The following is a 6513-nucleotide window of genomic DNA, read 5'->3' as shown; positions in this document are numbered from 1 at the left end:
TTAATGCAAAATGTGATCCTGGACCAGGATTGATCTATCTATTTATAACTATAAAGAACATTAGTGAGGTGATTACTGAAATTTGGATAAAGTCTGTAGATCAGATAATATACTATATTGTTCATTTCCTGATTTTGATAATTCTACTGTTGTTATATAAGAGAATGTCCTTTTTGGAGGAAATTTTGGGATGAAGGGATGTTATGTCAACAGTTTATTTTCACATGGTTCAGGGAAAAAAATTATGTACATATATAGGGAGAGAATGATAACAGAAACTTGATAAAATGTTTTATCATTTGTGAAGTTGGGTGAAAGATATAAAGGAATTCTTTGTACTATTTTTGCAACTTTTCTATAAGTCTGATATTTCAAAATGAAAAGTTAAAAAGAAGTAGCACATGTTTGTTTCAAAAAAGTGAAGCAATATGACAATGTACAAGAATAATGTAAAAGCCCTTAGTAGTCTTTCCCCAGGATGATTGATGTTATATATTTTATAAATGTAGTTACTTCTTTTTTTCTATGTAAACAAATGTCTGTATTTCTTAACAAAAATAGAATTCTGTTTTATATGTCCCTTCTTTACCTAGAGATATACCTCTTATTCATTTTAGCAGCAACAGGTTTCCATGTAGAATTCACACTGGTCTCTGCAGTCTCCTAATTTCTTTCTGTGCTTTTTCAACAATGCCCTGCAGCCTATTAGTTCCCTGTTCCTCCTGTTTCTTTCCTTTAAAATGGCAATAACTGCCCTGCATGCTTCACAGTTGTGTGGATAAAATGAGATAATTAATGTGAAAGCATTTGGAAAAGTTACAAGTGTGATAGAAGTGTGAGGTGTGATTAAGTAGATTATTACTCTCAATTATATAAAGCGTAATATTTGATTCACTTATTAAATGAATTTCTAATGTTTATGTAATGTTAACAATTTTTTAGGGCTTGTGAGTTGTTTTCTTTCTCCTATTATGCTTCTTCACCCCTTGTCCCAAACCCCAGAGACTCCACACTGTTAAAAGTGTTTTTGAAGCAGAAATTCTAAAACTCTAAGCTCCCTACATACATTAGGTTATGATACCTGCCCTTGATATCTCTATATAAGTCCTTTACAAAAATGCTATACCACAAAATTCTTAAAATCTTTTTTAGTGATTCCCATTCTAGGTAAGTTTTTTTTGTTTTAAACTGGGCATGTTTCAGTTAGATTTGTCATTGCAGTGGCTGTGTATGTATGTGTGTGTGAGTTTGTGTGTGTGTGTGTGTACTTGTGTGTGATTAACTTCAGAAGGGTTCCCTTTGCAGCCTGCAGGAGACCTAGAATAAAAAAGAGAAATGTGGAACAGCTCGGATCTTCTCATTCTGCTCCCCTTTTATGGATTTAACACAAGGATGTGCTTGCAGAACACAGCAGTTGTTCTCGTCTATTTTATCTTGAGGCTCACTCACAATTTTCTGCATTCCATCATTTCTCAAATTGTTTTGTCTCAGATACTCTTTACACTCTTAAAAATGATTGAGAACCTCAAAGAGCTTTGGTTTATAAGGGTTATGTTTATCAATATTTACTGTATTAGAAATTAAAACTGAGAAAAATATAAAACATTTATTAGTTCATTTAAAAGTGACGATAATGAACCCCTGAGAAGACTGATGTGGTTTTACCTTTTTGCATATCTCTTTAGTGTCTTACTTAATAGAAGACACTTTGAGAACCACTACTGTAGTCAAAGCCAGTGGCAGGTAGGCCAAATGGAGTGATAGTGTGGCACCCAGAGCAAGGCTAATTAGATTAGTTTCTTACTACCCAAGAACATTCAGAACAAATTGGGAGCAGGCACATGGTAAGCCTTCAGGCAGAAGCTGTATTTGTTACCTTTGTCAGTGTTGCTTTGTTCAGACACCTTTCCGAGTCATCTGTGCATTATCTCTCCCTCTATCTTCATTCTAAGTGTGTACTTTGGTAAAAGCCCTACTGTCAGTCCTAAACACTCCTCTGCATTACAGATCATTCATTCAATAAATATTTGCTGGAAAAAAAATTTAAGTTCTTGCAGTGTGCAAGGTGCTGTGCTGGGCACTGAGGAGATAAAGCGGGGAACACATGGACTTTGTTCTTGTGGACTTTACATCTAAACAGCTAATCACACAAATGCTTTTAAAGTATAATTGTCGTTAAAAGTTCTTATAGTACAGGATGCTATGCAAATGTGTAATGGGGTCCTAGTCTTTACTTTGGGTCAGGGAGGCTTTTTTGAGGAAGCAATGCTCACACTGTGTGCTGAAGGATGCGTAGCAGTGGGAGAGCTTCATTTAGTTTTAATTATACTTAGATAGTGATCTTGTCTGTGACTCAGAAAGAAATGTAGAAAAATGGAAGAACTAACCCTGAACAGTTTGAATGTTCCTAGTTGAGGGGAGGATAGTCAACAATTTGGAGATAAGTACTGATTGTCTGATTAGAGCTTTATCTTCTTTCTGAGACATCCTGGAATTCAGTTGAAGTTCCGGAACAATGAGAAGTTTATACTGTAGAACAGTGCTTCTCAAATTTGAATGCACACACATATGGCTTAGGGATCTGGTTAAAATGTAGGCTTAGATTAAATAGGTCTGGGCCCTGAAATTCTACTTTTCTAAAAAGTTCATATATGATGCTGATGCTGCCAGTCCATAGACCAATGCTTTGATTAGCAAGACTATAATTACAAATGGCCAGTGTGAGACTTCAGCAGGAGCTGGACAGATATTCTAGAGGTGATGTCTGGTAGTGAGAGGTAATGAATAACAGAGAAGACAAAGCAGTTTGGTGTAGGAAGTATCACGTCCCATACTGAATGCTAAAGCAGATTCGCAGTTGCCATTACCAAGAGGACATAAAAGCTAGGATTGAGATAGATGGCTACTAGCACAGCCAGTGAAATATTCCACAGACTCATTTCTGTGGCAAGGACCAAGTGAACTAAATGGCCATTAGTCTGCCTAGGGAAAAGGTCAGTTACTAAGTACTGATGGCCACCCCATGGTTATTATGTGGGCTACAGAAAATGATCTAGGTGACAGGCAGCTGAAGATAACTGGAGAGAAGGTGCACTTTACGTGGGAAAAGAAGAATGTTCAGTAGTCCTTCTCATTAATCATAGATGATTAATATATATAGATGGAGAGTATTGCTAAATGGATTCAAGTAAAAAATGGTTGTAATTGCCAAGGGTAGGACTCGAATAGGGGGACAAAATCTTATAGTTAATATCCACTTTGAAACAATCACCACCACTAAGCCTAATAATTGCATATGCCTTTTCTTTATTTCACTGGCACCCAAAATGGAAGCTTACAAGACTCTCGAAAGATGTTATTGTCTGCCCTTGTTTCAGTATATTATTTTGGAAAATATCTTTTTGTTGCAATTATACTTTAAAATTTTGTTCAAGATACAGTATTTCATAGTTATTAACAAATTTATTTGGATCAAAGAATCAGAGTAACATCAAATTAACCACGAGTCATATAATGAACTGTGTGTATGAAAGTATTTTATATTTAATCATATTTTCTTTATAGTTTAAAAGTAATATTTTAGAATGCTGTTGTGGCTTAAATCCCTGTCTAATTTTCTTTCCCTTTGAAATATCGTCTCTTTGGATTTGGCAAAATCTTATGACCTTCAGAATATGGAAAGAGAGGAATTCATCAGGGTTTCTATACTTAAGAGCAGTCATTTTAGATTACTTGTCTTATAACTTTTGTACATGTACCCAGAGAAGGACATGTAAATCATGATTTACTGATACAGAGGGCTAAGTACTGAATCAGGCAGCTGTCTTAAACTTTCTAAAACTCTGTGAGACTAAAATGATTCAGTATAATTCAAGATTAGTCCTAGAGAAAATCAGCTTTGTTAATTAGGTTGTCTCTTGATGAGGCAGACCAGCCTGAAAGGGGAGCCTGAGGAAAGTTGAGGGTATGGCATATGTTTGTGAAAAGATCGAGTTTCCTTAGATACCTGTACTTCTCAACTGTGACTCAGTAAGAATTGGGTGTCAGGGAACATCAAAGGTATGAAAACAGTTGCTTGAAAAGATATGAAATGAATAAAAGGAGAGACCTCCCCTTAGAGTTACAGAATTGAAAAAGAATAGTCACTAGCAAAGATGATCATTTTTGTACTGCCTTAGATTTAAATAATTGAGTTATTTAAAACTACATATTCAAAACTGCTGTTCTTTGGATAATGCTACCTAAATAGTGAAATGTTGCCAACCACTCTGGGATCCTCCTACTCCCTGGGGGCATTTTGGGCAGAGAGCAGTTGGTAGGTAGGACTGTTCATTCACCTGGGGAATGGTAATGACTAGACCTGATGAAGTACCCATGATGTCTCATTCAGCTACATTCCAGAGACAGCCCCAAGGGAAAAAGTATTAATCAGGATAATAAATACATTTCCATCCCCATTTTTGTTTGTTTTTTAAGAGTAAAGGTCTCATTATGTTGCCCAGGCTGGACTTGAACTCCTGGGCTCAAGTGATCTTTCTGCCTCAGCCTCCCAAATAGCTGGGACTACTGATGTGCATCACCACACCGCTGTGCCACTTCTTAAATGACTTAAAACTGTGGCCAAGAAGCTGCTGTTCCTTTTTTAAAACCTAGAAATAGTTCTGGACACAAGGAAAAAACCTTTTAGTCTTAAAGTCAAGCACCGTGGAAAATCTAGTTTCCAACTGATTTGTGCTCCTGAATACCTGCATGGCTCAGTTATTCTTTCTAATAAAATATGCATCCACTGGGTTAGTTTTAGATTTAACCAGTGAGGATGAGACTGAGGGCCCTGTCTTTATCTGGCCCAATGGGACTCTAATAAAATGAAACTGAAAGGTGGGACTTAGGATTCAAGACATTGTTTTGTGGTTTGCTTTGAGTTCCTTGATTTTATAGCAAACCTCTTAATAGAATCTTATTATCAAACTCAAAGAAGTTGTAAGAATTAACTTTAGAAACTGACTCCTAGATTACAACTTATGTGTCATTATGAATACTGTATTGTTGAGAGTCAAATGTATCTGTTCTTGACATCTCTTACCTATATAGTTTAAAAGGGCACAGAAAGAATCCTCAGTGCTGGATCCTGCTTTTGTTTATTTTCCTCCAATTATATGTGTCTTTTTGTATCTCACTGAAATATTTCAAAATTATAATATTTATTCAAAATCTTAATTTTTGGGCCAGGCGTGGTGGCTGACGCCTGTAATCCTAGCACTCTGGCAGACCGAGGCGGGAGGATTGCTCAAGGTCAGGAGTTGAAGACCAGCTTGAGCAAGAGTGAGACCCCATCTCTACTAAAAATAGAAAGAAATTAGCTGGACAGCTAAAAATATATAGAAAAAATTAGCCGGGCATGGTGGCGCATGCCTGTAGTCCCAGCTACTCGAGAGGCTGAGGCAGAAGGATTGCTTAAGCCCAGGAGTTTGAGGTTGCTGTGAACTAGGATGATGCCATGGCACTCTAGCCCAGGCAACAGAGCAAGACTCTGTCTCAAAAAAAAAAATCTTGATTTTGTTGTCGAGGTTTATTCAAATGGCTAATTTGATCCCATCAATATTGGAATGTTTGTATTGCAAAACAACATGCAAGGCTTTAGCCCAAGTCAAAGTGAATTTTAGGTTATTTCCAATCTGTATATCTTAGAAAACGCTTTTAATACCAAAATTTGACCTATTGCAGAATTGGCAGGATTAGGGACAAGAAATAGAGGTTTATTAATAGGTAGAATCTACAGGCTTCTATTATCCATTATTCAACTAGTGAACTGGAATATGGACTTTTACATTATATGAAAAATAACTTTTTATCCATGTCCTTACCTTGTATGGAGCTACTGCAGTGGTTACATATGTGTCCTCATTGACTGTTTAATGTTAAGTTCAGAGGGAACTGGGAATATACATTTACATCTCAGCTAGAGCAAGGCTTGGATGCATAAATGTTTTTTCTTTAATGTACATTTTTGTGCCTGCACAGCCTTTGGTAATGATTAGCATCTGCTCCCTAAGTTAGTTTCTATCTATTTAGGGAAGTCGTTTGGTTAATGCAGATGAATACTATATAGAGAGGCAAGAGAAGAAAGGGGAAAAAGGATAGAATTCTTCAAGCATGTAGGGTTGTGCATCAAGAATTTCAACGACTTTTCAAACAGATGTAGAGGGGTAGGAAAACAGCAAATTTAAAGCCTTTCAACTGTGACATTTTCTTCTAATGAAGAACAGCTTGAAAGCTGTAATTTTGAGAGTGTTGCAGTATTTTGAAGTCAGACACTTAGCACAATTTTAAAATAGTGGTGAGATTTAAATGTTTTTTTCAATTTTAAATGGAATTAAGCACTTTTGGCCATCATCTTATCATGATAGTTGTGGGTCTCAGAATGAACACCAGAGCTTTTAAAATTCAGATGGGTGACAGCAGCATCTTTTTTTATGCTTTATCTCTGTTGTTTTCATGGTATATGAAGGGGTT

At 36.3% G+C, this 6513-nt stretch overlaps 1 protein-coding gene across 1 annotated transcript in view; it reads left to right on the top strand.

The window, feature by feature from the left end:
• The window catches only part of TMEM57 (transmembrane protein 57), a 55208-nt gene that overhangs the window by 7360 nt on the left and 41335 nt on the right, over positions 1 to 6513 (top strand). The gene's annotated exons all lie outside the window — the stretch shown is intronic.

The sequence above is a fragment of the Propithecus coquereli genome, unplaced genomic scaffold, assembly GCF_000956105.1.
Source record: "Propithecus coquereli isolate 6110/MARCELLA unplaced genomic scaffold, Pcoq_1.0 Scaffold239, whole genome shotgun sequence".
NCBI classification, from domain to species: Eukaryota; Metazoa; Chordata; class Mammalia; order Primates; family Indriidae; genus Propithecus; species Propithecus coquereli.
This window is presented reverse-complemented; position numbering and strand designations above follow the sequence as displayed.